This window comes from Hemitrygon akajei, chromosome 1, assembly GCF_048418815.1.
Source record: "Hemitrygon akajei chromosome 1, sHemAka1.3, whole genome shotgun sequence".
Classification (NCBI taxonomy): Eukaryota; Metazoa; Chordata; class Chondrichthyes; order Myliobatiformes; family Dasyatidae; genus Hemitrygon; species Hemitrygon akajei.
Window position 1 is genome coordinate 10,006,732 of NC_133124.1, and position 14,698 is coordinate 10,021,429.

At 47.9% G+C, this 14,698-nt stretch overlaps 1 protein-coding gene across 4 annotated transcripts in view; it reads left to right on the forward strand.

Annotated features, from left to right (window-relative positions):
- sugct (succinyl-CoA:glutarate-CoA transferase) overlaps positions 1 to 14,698 on the forward strand; it is a 528,034-nt gene that overhangs the window by 5,834 nt on the left and 507,502 nt on the right. Inside the window, exon 1 of one of the 4 annotated variants that reach the window (XM_073032624.1) lies at positions 3,220 to 3,239. The exons of the other annotated variants lie outside the window; for them this stretch is intronic. The gene's annotated coding sequence lies outside the window, so the exon portion shown is untranslated. Of the gene's footprint in view, positions 1 to 3,219; positions 3,240 to 14,698 lie in introns of those variants that run through there. 4 annotated transcript variants of the gene reach the window in all.

Sequence of the window (14,698 nt, forward strand, 5' to 3'; positions counted from 1 at the left end):
TTTTTGAGGGTAACAGAAAAAAATGTTGTGTTTTTTTTGCTGGAGATAGAGCATGATGTTTTTTCATAGGCTTTTGTGCATTTAAGAAACCCAGCAGCCTGCAAACAGATGAATTACTGGTGGTAGACTTCAATCTCGACTGTGCAGTAAGGGCAACTTTGTTAGATCGTTGATTAGCACGATGCTATTACAGCTCAGGGTGTCAGAGTTCAATTCCAATTCCAGAATCCTCTGTAAGAAAGGTTGTACATTCTTACCGCAACTGTATGGGTTTCCTCCCACAGTCAAAAGATGTACAGGCTGGTAGGTGAATTGGTCGTTGTAAACAGTCCTGTGATTAGGATAGTGTTAGGATAGGGTTGCTGGGCGGTGTGGCTCAAACGGCCAAAAAGCCTTGTTCTGCGCTGTATCTATAAATAAATAAAATTGAAACAAAAATTGTTGGAAACACTCAGCAGGCTAGGTAGCATCCATGGAAAGAGAAACAGAGCGAATCTTCCAGGTCAGCGATCTTTTGTTAAAATCAGCAGAGTTCTGATACATTACCCTAGCTTGAAACATTAACTCTATCTACAGATCTGAGAGGTTGAGTGAGGTTAGGCTTTCCTCTTTGACGGAGGATGAGAGGTGACTTCATAGAAGTGTATGCGATGATAGGTATATGTAGAGAGGGTAGCCAACACCTTTTTCCAGGGCTGCAATGGCTAATCCAAGAAGACATAATTTTAAGGTGGCCTGGGATATCAGAGGTAGATTTTTTATACAGAGTGGTTGTTGTTATTCCTTTCCATGCCTTGTGGCGCATCGGGTGGCAACCTTGCCGTTTCTTTAGCATTTTTGTCTGTTCTTTTTACAAAGCTGAGTTGCTAGCTTGACGCTTAACCCAACATGGATGGAAAGCGTGCAAGGAGCTGGCTGTACATAAGAATTAGGAGCAGGAGTAGGCCATCTGGCCTGTCGAGCCTACTCTGCCATTCAATAAGATCATGGCTGATCTGGCCATGGACTCATCTCCACCTATCTGCCTTTTCCCCACAACCCTTAATTCCCCTACTATGCAAAAATCTATCCAACCTTGTCTTAAATATATTTACTGAGGTAGTCTCCACTGATTCATTGGCCAGAGAATAACACAGATTCACCATTCTCTGGGAAAAGCAGTTCCTTCTCATCTCTGTCCTAAAGCTACTCCCTCGAATCTTGAGGGTATATGCCCTAGTTCTAATCTCACCTACCAGTGGGAACAACTTTCTTGCCTCTATCTTATCCCTTTTATAATTTTATATTTTTCTATAAGATCTCCTCTCATTCTTAATTCCGGTGAGTACAGAGCCAGGCGACTCAATCTCTCCTCATAGTCTAACCCCTTCATCTCTGGAATCAATCTGGTGAACCTCCTCCGCATCGCCTCCAAAGCCAGTATATCCTTCCCCAAGTAAGGAGACCAGAACTGCACGCAGTACTCCAGGTGTGGCCTCACCAGTACCCTGTACAGTTGCAGCATAAACCCCACTGCTCTTAAATTCAATCCCTCTAGCAATGAAGGCCAACATCCCATTTTCCTTCTTGATAGCCTGCTGCACCTGCAAAACAATCTTTTGTGATTCATACACAAGCACTCCCAAGTCCCTCTGCTCAGCAGCATGCTGCAATCTTTTACTATTTAAATAATAATCTGCTTTTCCATTTTTCCTTTCAAAGTGGATGACCTTGCATTTACCAACATTGTACTCCATCTGCCAGACCCTTGCCCACTCACTTAACCTATCTATATCTCTCTGCAGACTCTCCGTATCTTCTGCATAATTTGCTTTTCCACTCAATTTAGAATAATCAGCAAACTTAGATACACTACACTTGGTCCCCTCTTCCAGATCATTAATGTATATTGTGAACAGTTGTGGGCCCAGTACTGACCCCTGCGGCACACCGCTCATCACTGATTCCCAACCAGAGTAACACTTGTGTATCCTCACTCTCTGCTTTCTATTGGTTAACCAATCCTCTATCCATGCTAATACATCACCCCCAACTCTATGCATCCTTATCTTATGGATAAGTCTTTTATGTGGCACCTTTTCAAATGCCTTCTGGAAATCCAAATAAATATCATCCATCTGTTCCTCTCTATAGACTGCCCCAGACATGTAATAGTGCTGTGTTAACTGCTGTAGCTTGCAAAACATAAAACTATCATAAAATAAAAACATGGCAGAAATAAATATCAATGTAATAACCAAGTGTGTCTATTAAGACCTCTAATAATAGAAAAGACTGCCATTCAGCCATATGCTTCACCAGTACATTCACCACTATTTACCCCCCAGGAAACCTAAATACTTGCCCCATTTTTATGTATAGATGTCCAATCTATCAAACTGTTTGTAAGACATGCGTTCAAAAGCTGGCACTTTGGCTATTTCTGTGACCCACTCCTGAAATTATGATTCCCCCCAAGTTCCTCCAACCTCTAAGTAAAATTTGCCTTCCTACCCTTATACTTGTCTGGATCCAATTTTGAGAGTGTTTATCCCCAAGGAACCCAAGTGTGTCTCCCAAGATAAAAAGTCTAGGGCAAAAAGTGAATTGAGTACCTGAAACTTCACCGATATACTTATGTATCATAATCCAAAATTCTTGAATTCTGGGACAGGACCAGAGAGCATGTATTAAGTCCACTTTATCTGCCTCACAGCACCAGCTTTCAGGGGTATTTTTCAACCCTAACCTATGTAACCTTGCTGGAGTCCAATAGAAACAGTGTAGGATCTTACACTGAATAAGGCGCACCCTCAGGTCTCTTGACATTATTTTGACAGTTTTGCAGATTTTGTCCCACTCTTCTGTCTCAAAAGCCACACTCAGGTCTTTTTCCCATGCTCTTTTAAGACCCAACAGAATTTTGTCCCCAGAAATTTGTGTTAAAGCTGAATAATAAGTTGAAGCTTTGTGACCTTTACATATGTAGCCTGTACAGTAGACAGTATGGTAGCAACTTGTGGGGTTTGCTGTGTAGAACCAAAAGTTGCATGTAGCAAATGACGCAGTTGAAGATATTTCCAAAATTGTGACCTAGAAATATTATACTGTTGGGTTAATTGATTAAAAGATTTTAAACTATCACCATTATAAAAGTCTCTCAATTTAATTATGCCTTTCCCTTGCCATTCCCTCCAGAAGAAAGGGGACTTATCAATACACAACTTTGGATTCATCCAGATACTCAAGGCTTCATTCAAGTATGGATTAAATTTAAATAGTCTGGCTAGTTTATTCCAGAACAAATGCATATGCAATATAATTGGGTGAGACCTTGCCTCAGGAGGTAACTTGATAGACAAACATTGTAATGGAGGGATGTGAGGAAGAGCAGAACACTCAATACGATACCAAGGAGGCGCTCTCTCTGGAGGGAGAGACCAGTGTGCTAAATGTTTAAGAGTAAAGGCAGAGTAATAATAGATTAACTTTGGCAAACCTAAGACCCCCTTTCAACTGGCAATTGTAATTTGTTAAAAGTTTAAACGTGGGCATTTACCATTCCAAATAAAAGCCTTAGTTATTTTATCAAATTGCTTAATAACGATGGGAACAAATAGTTAATCTTTGGAATGCTATTCATCTTCAAGGCATTCACTTTTTCCGACATTGACAAATACAATGATGACCATCTGTCTTCATCACATGAAATTCCCTGCAAACTAATCCTTCAGTTGTGGGGGGGGGGCGGAGTTAATACTTAAATATCGTATACCGTTCTTGGCTAGTGAAATTGGCCTGGGTAAAAAGCAGATGCAGGATAATATGCAGTCAATGGTGGTGATTAGGTGGGATTTATCAGGGGCCGCAGCTCATCTGATAACATCAGGCGTCTAGTGAATATTATGTGGTTGGTGGTCGATACTGAAAAGGCTTTTGATCGGGTGGAATGGGAATGTACATGAAGAATGTTTAAGATTCTTCAATTTTTTGGATTTGGACCCAACTTCTTAAAATGGATTGGACTGTTATATAATAACCCTGAAGCAGCATTTCAAATTAGTGTTTACCTTTCACCTTACTTCTCTCTCAGAAGGGGTACCTGACAGGGTTCCTCGCTTTCCCCAGTGTTGTTGTGTCTAGCTTTGGAGCCCCTGGCAGCAGCTATCAGAGAGAATGAGAACTTTATAGGGGTATCTGTGTGAGGACAGGTTCATAAACTGATGCTTTATGCGGATGATATTTTATTATTTGTGTCAGACCCTAGTCGGTCGGTACCGTGTCTTTTTAACATGATAAAGTCTTACTCTAGATTCTCACGTTATAAGGTTAATTGGACAAAATCAGAACATTTTTAATATTTTCCCTTCACCCTGTCACCAATATCCATACATGGGGAGAGCAAGAAAGAAAAGAGACAATGAAAGAATGAAGATAGCCCATCCAGCATCTAGTGATGCAGTGCACCAGACTTTGATGTGACTGCTTGACCTGTCGGTAACTCTGTGCTTGGATTCTGGCGTTCTGTGAGACCACATCCTGAAGTCCAAGACGTGTTTGAATAAGTCAGACACTTTGCTGATGATAAACTCAGTATAAACATATTTATAAATCATAAACTATTGAGGGTTAAAGCCAGTTCACTGTCTGGAACGAGGAATGCATATCACATTGATGGATGAAATAATTTTCTTTTGGAAATTTATTGGCTGTCAACATTCCCAAGTGTAATTCTGTTAGTAACAGAGTCATAGAGCACAACAGCACAGCACAAAAATCCCAGTTCCGACCATTTGGGATCTTGGGGTCTGAGTCCATAGGACACTCAAAACAGTTATGCAGGTTGACTCTGGTTAAGAAGGCGTACGGTGTATTGGCCTTCATCAATCATGGAATTGAATTTAGGAACTGAGAGGTAATGTTGCAGCTATATCGCTGCAACATAGCTATAGCTATATAGCTATATACCCAATTTCCCTCGGGATCAATAAAGTATGTCTGTCTGTCTGTCTGGACCCTGGTCAGATCTCACTTGGAGTACTGTGCTTAGTTTTGGTTGCCTCACTACAGGAAAGATGTGGAAACTATAGAAAGGGTGCAGAGGAGATTTACAAGGTTGTTGCCTGGATTGGGGAGCATGCCCTATGAAAAGAGGTTGAGTGAACTCGGCCTTTTCTCCTTGGAGCGATGGAGGATGAGAGGTGACCTGATCGAGGTGTATAAGATGATGAGAAGCATTGATTATGTGGATAGTCAGAGGCTTTTTCCCAGAGCTGAAATGGTTGCCACAAGAGGACACAGGTTTAGGGTGCTGGGGAGTAGGTACAGAGGAGATGTCAAGGGTAAGTTTTTTACGCAGACAGTGGTGAGTGTGTGGTATGGGCTGCCGGCAACGGTGGTGGAGGCGGATATGATAAGGTCTTTTAAGAGCCTTTTGGATAGGTACATGGAGCTTAGAAAATTAGTGAGCTATGGGTAAGCCTAATAATTTCTAAGGTAGGGACATGTTCAGCACAACTTTGTGGGCTGAAGGGCCTGTATTGTGCTGTAGGTTTTCTGTGTTTGCCACCTTACAATATTCTATTCTGTTCATGCTATACACAGTGGATTCTAGTTAATTGGGACATATTGGGACCAGTACAGTTTGGTCCAATTAGGTAGCTGCCCCAATCAGCTGAAATTTCATGGAAATAGTTAAAAAGGTATAAAAGAGATAAACAGGTGTAACACTTACCCAACAGGCTGGTATATGTCTAGGGGAAAAGGAGATCCAGCCACACACCAACCCACCTCCCATACACGCATGTATGTACCTCCCATACAGGTGCTGTGAGAATCGAGTTTATGCCTCGCGCCGCTCACCGTATCAACTTCACACCAAATACCGATATGACATACACTTTATAGAATTTACTAACATTAACTAAAGAAGTATTAGGCAATACAATATATATATACAAGGAAAGAAAAAAACAAAAGGCGCCAACTTATCAAAGTTCAGTCAGTGTAGTGCACATCGTAGGAGCTCAATCAACGAATCATCCGACAGCCACGTCGTCCCCCTGGGACCACCCCGGTGGTCTTACGAGCGCCAGTCTAGCGCCAGTCGCGGTGGTCCTACGAGCCATCCAGCGCCCGTCCACCTTCCTCGTCCGTCTCTCCTGCCGACTCCCTTCACCCCCAAGCCCGCGCAACCCCTCCCCCAAGTTCCCAGCCTCACAAAACACAATAACATTCCCCATTGATTAACAAATGAATACAATTACCATATCAGCCATTCTAAAGCGAAACAACGGCGAGAGAAACATTTAACAGACAAAGAAACATTCCTACTCGTAACAAACCAAAGAAGCCCTTTTTAGTAACCTACACCAGACATTGTACATTCTGTCCCCACCAGCAAATGTCATGCCCTCATGGCATTACTAGAGTTCCCCAAAGCTTCTTGCAACACACAAAACCCCACCCAGGTGCAGAAAGCAGTGACATAACTACCCAGAGCAGTAGACATCACACTCGGTTCTCCTGGTACCACATATGTCAACTGCTCCGGGGGGCGCCTAATCCTCTGAGATCTCCATACCCCTTCTGCCCCACTGGGCTCCCTCTCCACCTGCGAACCCACTGTCTCGGACACCCCAGGTCTTCCTGACAGACCCTCACCCCCTTCCTCACGGGGGTCCTCCCTCACCTGAGATCTCTCCGGCTCACGCTCGGGCTCCACCCTCTCTCCCACCACTGTTGGCTGCCTCTCCATCTGACCCTCAAGACCTTCCCTCTTCTCACCCAATTCAGTATGGGAAGGGCCAGGAGCCTCCTCTCCTGGTACTGAAGCACCAGCGAATGGGAACAGGGGCCACTCATCTGAGTCGTCGTCTTCCGAATCAGTAGGCATTTCCGGGCGAGGGACCCGTCCCCGCTCTTCAGCAGTGGTCTCTTCCCTTTCTCTGCGCCCTCGCAGAGTCCTTGTACTGGGCGTAACCTCCCACTCTGGCTCCGTATCCACCTGCACCGCTTGACCCAGCGGCAGCAGGTGATTCCGATGGAGTACCTTGATAGGCCCTTTCCCATCCTCAGGTTTCACCCGGTAAACTGGCAGGTTCGGCATCTGGCTCTCTATTATATAGGGGCTGGCCGCCCATCGATCTGCCAACTTGTGCTTACCAGGGAGTCCCAAATTCCGTAAAAGGACCCGGTCGCCCGGCAATAATTGAACAAACTTCACCTTTCGATCATACCGCATCTTATTCCTCTGATTTTGTTTGGTAGCCGCCACCTCGACCAACTCGTACGCCTGCTGTAACTCCCTCTTCATGTCGGACACATACTTTAGATGGGACTTCCCGGGTAATTCACCCACTTCACCCCCAAAACACAAGTCAATGGGCAACCTCGCTTCCCGCCCGAACATCAGATAATAGGGCGAATATCCGGTAGCATCATTGCGAGTACAATTGTAACAGTGAACCAATTGTCCAATATGACGATTCCACCTGCTTTTCTGCCCAATCTCCAGCGTCCCGAGCATATCCAACAGGGTCCGGTTGAACCTCTCTGGCTGTGGATCTTCCTGTGGGTGATAAGGGGTAGTCCTGGATTTCTCAACCCCAAGCATAGTCAGTAATTCATGGATAAGGCGGCTCTCAAAGTCCTGCCCCTGATCGCTATGGATTCGCCTGGGAAGGCTGTAATGAACAAAATACTTCTCCCATAACACCTTCGCCACTGTCGTCGCCCTCTGATCCTTAGTGGGAAATGCCTGAGCATAGCGAGTGTAATGATCGGTAATGACTAAGACATTCGCGGTGTTGCTGGTGTCAGGCTCAATCGACAGAAAATCCATACATACCAGGTCCAGAGGTCCCGCACTCTGCAAGTGCGACAGTGAAGCCGCCAACACGGGCAGGGTCTTCCTCCGGATGCAACAACTGCAGCCCCTACAGTATTCTTCGACTTCCCCCCTCATCCGGGGCCAGTAGAACCGGTCTTTGAGTAATCCATAGGTCTTTTCCACCCCCAAGTGTCCAGAATCATCATGTAGGGCCTGGAGTACAGCCTGCCGATACTCCTCCGGCAGGACCAGTTGCCAACAGTGGGGTTGGTCTGGAGGCGCCGTTACCCGGTACAAGATTTGGTTCTTTAACTTCAACCGAGACCACTCCTTCAACAACAGGGGCATGAATGGGTGTTTCGCCTTCTCAGCCAACGCCCCATCCCCCCTCTCGACCGCTCTCCACACTGTGCCAATGCCCGGGTCATTTTGCTGAGCAGCTGCCACTTCCCCCGGACTCAGTTCCGGCAACTGTTTAGTCCGCAGTGTGGTCAGGTCACAGTAAGCTAGGGGTATGGCATCGTCAAAACCCCCCAAATGGTCCACGGCTCGTTCCAGCCTCCCTCTTCCCTCGGCCTTCACGGTGATAGCAAACTGACACATCGCCTTCACTCCAGGGGCAGGGACACTCTCCCACTCCTCGTCCCTCTCCTGTTCCCCCGGCTCCCGACGAGACAAAGCATCCGCATCGTCATTCTTGCTTCGGGCCGGTACCTCAGGCTGAAATCATATACCGACAAGGCCGCCAGCCACCGATGTCCTGTGGCATCCAGCTTCGCCGAAGTCAAAATATAAGTGAGAGGATTGTTATCCGTTCGCACCTCAAACTTGGCTCCGTACAGGTAATCGCCCAACTTGTCCACCACCGCCCACTTCAGCGCCAGGAACTCCAACTTGTGAGTGGGATAGTTTCTCTCCGATGGCGACAAGCTTCGGCTGACAAAGGCTACCGGCCTCAATGCTTTGCCACGCTCCTGGTACAGAACAGCCCCGAGACCCTCTCGACTGGCATCCGTGTGCAGCACATATGGCTTCTGGGGATCGGCAAAAGCCAACACTGGGGCCTGGGTCAGTGCCCTTTTCAAAGATCGGAACGCCTCTTCACATTGATCATCCCATCTCGAACCAAAAGGTTCCGCCGGGTTCCAGTATCCTCCAGCGTCCTGCCTCTGGTCCCCCGTCCTTTCCTTTCCCACCGGGGGATAGCCACACAACAACTGAGTCAACGGGTGACACACTTTGGCGTATCCTTTCACAAATCACCGGTAATACCCACAGAACCCCAAAAATGAGCGCAGAGCGCCCACTTTCTGGGGTCTCGGCCAGGTGGTCACGGCCTCTATCTTGGTTGGATCAGTAGCCACTCCCTCTCGCGAAATGATATGGCCAACGTAGCTAACCGACGACTTGCATAACTGGCATTTGTCCAGGGAAAGCTTCAACCCTTCTTCATTAAGCCGGCCCAACACCTTCAACAGCCTCTCCTCATGTTCCTCCAAAGTCGATCCAAACACTATCAAATCGTCCAGGTACACCAGCACCTCTAACAGATTCATATCCCCCACAGTTCTCTCCATGAGCCTCTGGAAGGTGGCTGGGGCTCCCGATATGCCTTGGGGCATTCGTTCGAACTGAAAGAGCCCCAGCGGGCAGATAAAAGCGGACTTCTCTTTATCGCCTGGACTCATCGGGATCTGGTAATACCCACTTCTTAAATCCAGCACACTGAACCACTTAGCACCGCTCAGGCAGGCCAGCGCATCCTCGACTCTTGGGACAGTATATTGATCAGGGACAGTTCGCCGATTCAACGTCCTGTAGTCAACACACATGCGCCCTCGCCCATTCTTCTTCCGTGCCACCACTATTGGGGACGCATAAGGACTTCGGGACTCAGCTATGATTCCGGCCTCCTTCAACGTGCACAAGTGCTGCCGCACGTCCTCAACATTTGCCGGAGCCAGCCGCCAGGATCTCTCTCTGAACGGGGTGTCCTCCGTCACCCGAATGGTGTGGCGAGTGCTTTTGGAGCAGCCAACATCAAACTCGCCCCGAGAAAAAACAGCTTCCATCTTCAGCATCTTCTCCACTAGCCTGTGTTTCCACTCCGGCGACACAGGGGAATCCCTGAAGTTAAAGACTTCAGCGGTCAGCTCCCTTCGATGCTCCGATCCCTCCCCGTTAGGGGTCCTCACTGGTGCGCTAGACATTACCGTCACCGGGAACAGATGTGCCAGCGGCATTCCCCTCTTAAAGGTGATGTCTCTTGCCGTGGTGTTCCTGACACTTATAGCTATACGCCTCGCATGTACCACCCCTGGTCTCTGCACTTCGGGCCTCACCAGCGCCCCCGCCGGAAATCGTGTCTCCTCTTCAAGATCATCCGGGGCATCTACTAACAGGGCTTCGCCTGTCGGCACTCCTGGGAATCTGGGGGTCCCCATCACTAGTGCTACCTCCCCGGGTCGGATCACCTTGGGCCTCGCCTGCGTACACCACACCGTCCCTCGTTTACACTCCGGGTCCAGTCCAAGGGAGGCAACCCCTTCTTCGAACACTGCTCGAAACACTGGATGCACCGAGAGGGTCTCCAGAAAGTCTTCCCCCGCTTTCTCCTTACAAGCTCCCAGGAGCCGTCGCACAACGGGGGAATTAGTCCCCACCAGGAGGGCAGCACCACCGGTTTCCACCGGGTCAGGACACACCAACACCAACGTCTCAATAGCTTCGGACACTCCCACATTGCCCTCCGAGAACTCCAATCTCACCGATAGGTACCCATCATACGGGTAGTCACCCTCACTCACACCCCAAATCTGCAGGGCATCAAATGGGGTTACGGGCAAATGCTTTAGATATTGGTTGTAGAAAGACCGGTACAATAAGGTCACCTGCGATCCCGTATCCAGAACGGCTTTTGCGTAAACTCCCTCTATCCGTAGACCCACACTGGCACGGGGTCCTACCAACCCATCTGGAATAGAGGTGTGGGCACCCGGTGGTCCCCTGGCTGATCTTTGGGAACGTGTTCCTCCAGAGGCTCCAGTCTGTTCCCTCACTGAGCCTCTCCTAAGTTTCCCGACACCTCCCCCTTATTAGTCGCAGGGGGGCTTGTCCTCCGCGGAACTCCTGGTCTCTCACAATCCCACCTAAAGTGTCCCTCCTCTCCACAGCTATAGCACACCCTCGGCCGCCCACAGTCCCGCCTGAAATGCCCCTCTTTCCCACAGTTAAAGCACACGCTGCCTGCCGCCCCTCCTCTCCCAGGACGACTCCCACTCCCAACCCATGGCACTGGTCGCCCCTGAGAGTGGGTACCTCCCCTGTCCCTCCCCTCCAGAGGGGATTCTCTACCCCTCGGTGGGTTGTCATTCCTCCACCCAGCCACCACTTCCTGTATCGCTGAGGATCGCTCCCGTAGGCCCGCGCCCCTTTTCCTCCCCAACGCTCTCTCTTCCTCCCGCGCCTCTCTAATCAGTTGCCCGAACGATGGAGGGGGGCCTTTCCTATAAGCTTGCCGAATAGTCCACGCCACCTTGTCCTCCTCCAGAGAGCCACTGAATAACTGACTCATCCTCACGCTAGCCACGTCAGGCGCCTTCACTACCCCCCGGCGCCGCAGCCCCGAGAGCATCCCCTCCATCCTAAATATGTACTCGGAGAGCTTTTCCCCTGTTCATTGTTCCAGGCGTTGGAACTCTGCTAAAAGCAGCCAGGGTTCCCCTGACAACCCAAACGCTCCCTCCAAAACTTCTATACATTCCTCCACTGAGGCCCCAGACTTTTCAGCTTTCCACTCCCGAACTGTTTTGGCTGCTAAACCCCTCAAACTTCCCACCAATTGCTGCCGCTTCTCCTCCTCCGAGCCTGGCCACTCCTCTAACATCAAGGACGTATGCTCGATCCAGTTCTCATAGTCCACCTCCCCGTCCGGAGTAGGCTTGGCTCTGGAGAACACCCCCAGCTTCAGCTGTGGCCTCTCGGCCACTCCCACCAGGGAGTTAAGTGCGGCTGCCAGCTCGGAGGCTTCCACCCTACCTGGGGGGCAGGGCCTAGTCACGACTCCCTCCTCCCTCCTCCCTCCTCCCTTTGCTAGTGCCTGCCACCTCTCCGGGGTTTTCCTCTAGCTCTAGCTCCTCCTCCGATGTCTCCTCAGCCTCATCCTCGGAGAGAGTGTGGAGCCCCCACAGCCCCTCCTCCCCCGGTACACTGACCGTCGCCGGCAGTTCCAACGTTCTGACGTCAGCACTCGTACTAACCAACACCCAGCTAGACTCCATCTCTTTACCACACCGTCTAGCTACCAATTCTACCTGCCCCATACCCTTCACCAAACTTAACCGCCGCACTAACGCGTCTCCCGAAACTCAAAAATCCACTCCGCTCACTACGCATGCGTACTGTACCGGTACACCTTCAAATCTGCCCCAGCGAACAATCTTATCTCTGTCCATCTCCGCTCACTACCTGCGCGATTCCACAGCCCTCTGACAATCCAATCCCGGACCAGCACCCCACAAATGTAACACTTACCCAACAGGCTGGTATATGTCTAGGGGAAAAGGAGATCCATCCACACACCAACCCACCTCCTGTACACGCAGGTGCTGTGAGAATCGAGTTTATGCCTCGCGCCGCTCACCGTATCAACTTCACACCAAATACCGATATGACATACACTTTATAGAATTTACTAACATTAACTAAAGAAGTATTAGGCAATACAATATATATATATACAAGGAAAGAAAAAAACAAAAGGCGCCAACTTATCAAAGTTCAGTCAGTGTAGTGCACATCGTAGGAGCTCAATCAACGAATCATCCGACAGCCACGTCGTCACCCCTGGGACCACCCGGTGGTCTTACGAGCTGTCTAGCACCAGTCGCGGTGGTCCTACGCCCGTCCAACTTCCTTGTCCGTCTCTCCTGCCGACTCCCTTCACCCCCAAGCCCGCGCAACCCCTCCCCCAAGTTCCCAGCCTCACAAAACACAATAACATTCCCCATTGATTAACAAATGAATACAATTACCATATCAGCCATTCTAAAGCGAAACAACGGCGAGAGAAACATTTAACAGACAAAGAAACATTCCTACTCGTAACAAACCAAAGAAGCCCTTTTTAGTAACTTACACCAGACATTGTACACAGGCGTTTAACGGAGGAGCAAGTTATGTACAGGCAGTCCCTGGGTTACATACGAGTTCCATTCCTGAGTCCGTCTTTAAGTCGGATTTGTACGTAAGTTGGAACAAGTACATCCGGTATTATTTAGCGTCAGTTTGTCAAACGTTTGTCTTAGTATATAGTATATATTTTACTTTTCTATGCATATAAAACACTTAAGAAACGTATGTATTCCAATAATAAAACCGCTGCGTTGCTTAGTAATAATTGTAGCTTTCATCGGGGCAGGGCGTTTCACATGCTCCATTATTTTCACTTTATCTGTTATCCTTTAAAATTGTTCCGATCGTTGACCGACTGTAGGCTAACGCTTTTCCAATGATCGATGGCGTTTCACCGCTTTCCAAAAGCTTTATTATTTCCACTTTATTTTCAATTGCAATCGCTTCCCGTCAATGGAACAGAAACACTGCGGGCAGCGGGTCCCGAGGTCCGCTGGGTCCTAAGGACCACCACACTGAGACAGGTCAAATGGGACAAGTGGGGGCTGTGCTGGGTTTGGGTATTTGATCCTCCACAATATTCCGCGTGAGTATTTAAACTGGAGGTGGCAGTGTTTTTTTTTTACGAGGTTGAGTTGCGAGCTCAACATCAACCCGGCACGGATGGTATGGGAGTCACTGGATCGACATCAACCCGGCACGGGAGCGGTCTGTCACTGGATCCAACTCGCTGATCTCATTGTACCACCAGCCGACCGGAACGGGGGAGGGGGTGGCTGGGGTCAGGGTGAATCATACTAAGAAAAATCTAATCCAAACACAAAGTTAAACACTCAACACAGTGTCAATGACAATGACTTAAAATGGCGGACAGCGTCGCGATCCGACTTAAAATGGCGAACAGCGTTCTCCTTCCTTGGTTTGTAAGTACGAGTTGTCTGTAAGTCAGACGTTCATAACTTGGGGACTACCTGTATTTAAATGAAATACAGAACAAATTGTAACACTACAATTACAGTACTATAAAGCTGTATATTAGTTTATAATAGTAAACGACAGATGATTTAATTCAGTGTACACTGCTGTGTTCTTTTGATTGACTGTAAATGTTTGTACAGTGCTGACAGCTAGTACAGATATTGGACTGCCTTTATACAATGCTTTTGACGATTGAATCCTCCAAATCTTGTTTATTCATTGAAACGTTCAAGATAATTGTCGATACCTGCAAATTCTTTGTGGTTCTGTGAAGTAGTGAAATCGTTTCATTTTCACTTCTGGTTGTTTTTGGCATCTCCAAGCCTGAATGCTTGAAACTGCAGTGAACAAAACAGTTGTCTTACTGCTTGTTTCCTGCCAATTATTAGTGACAAAATTCAGTGCTTTTTGAGCTCAAAACACGTGACTGACGCTAGTTAAAAACTGTTCCTGCCCCAATTAATCAGTATTGCATTCCAAATAAATGAAGGGAATCCTGGCAATTTTCTCAATTAGTTTTTGTTATAGAAAATACAGCACAGAAACAGGCCCTTCAGCCCATCTATTCCATGACTAAACTCTTTAAACTGCCTACTCCCACTCAAGTGCACCAAGACCATAACCCTCCATACCCCATCTTTAAGAGTTGTCCCAGATAAGGGGCTGCCTTGATGAACAGATAAACAGATGATCTGGAATCCACTGTGTCTTTTTAGTTTTTGTTACATGCAATTCTCTTGCACACATTCGCTACTATGATGCAGAGGAATAAAGACT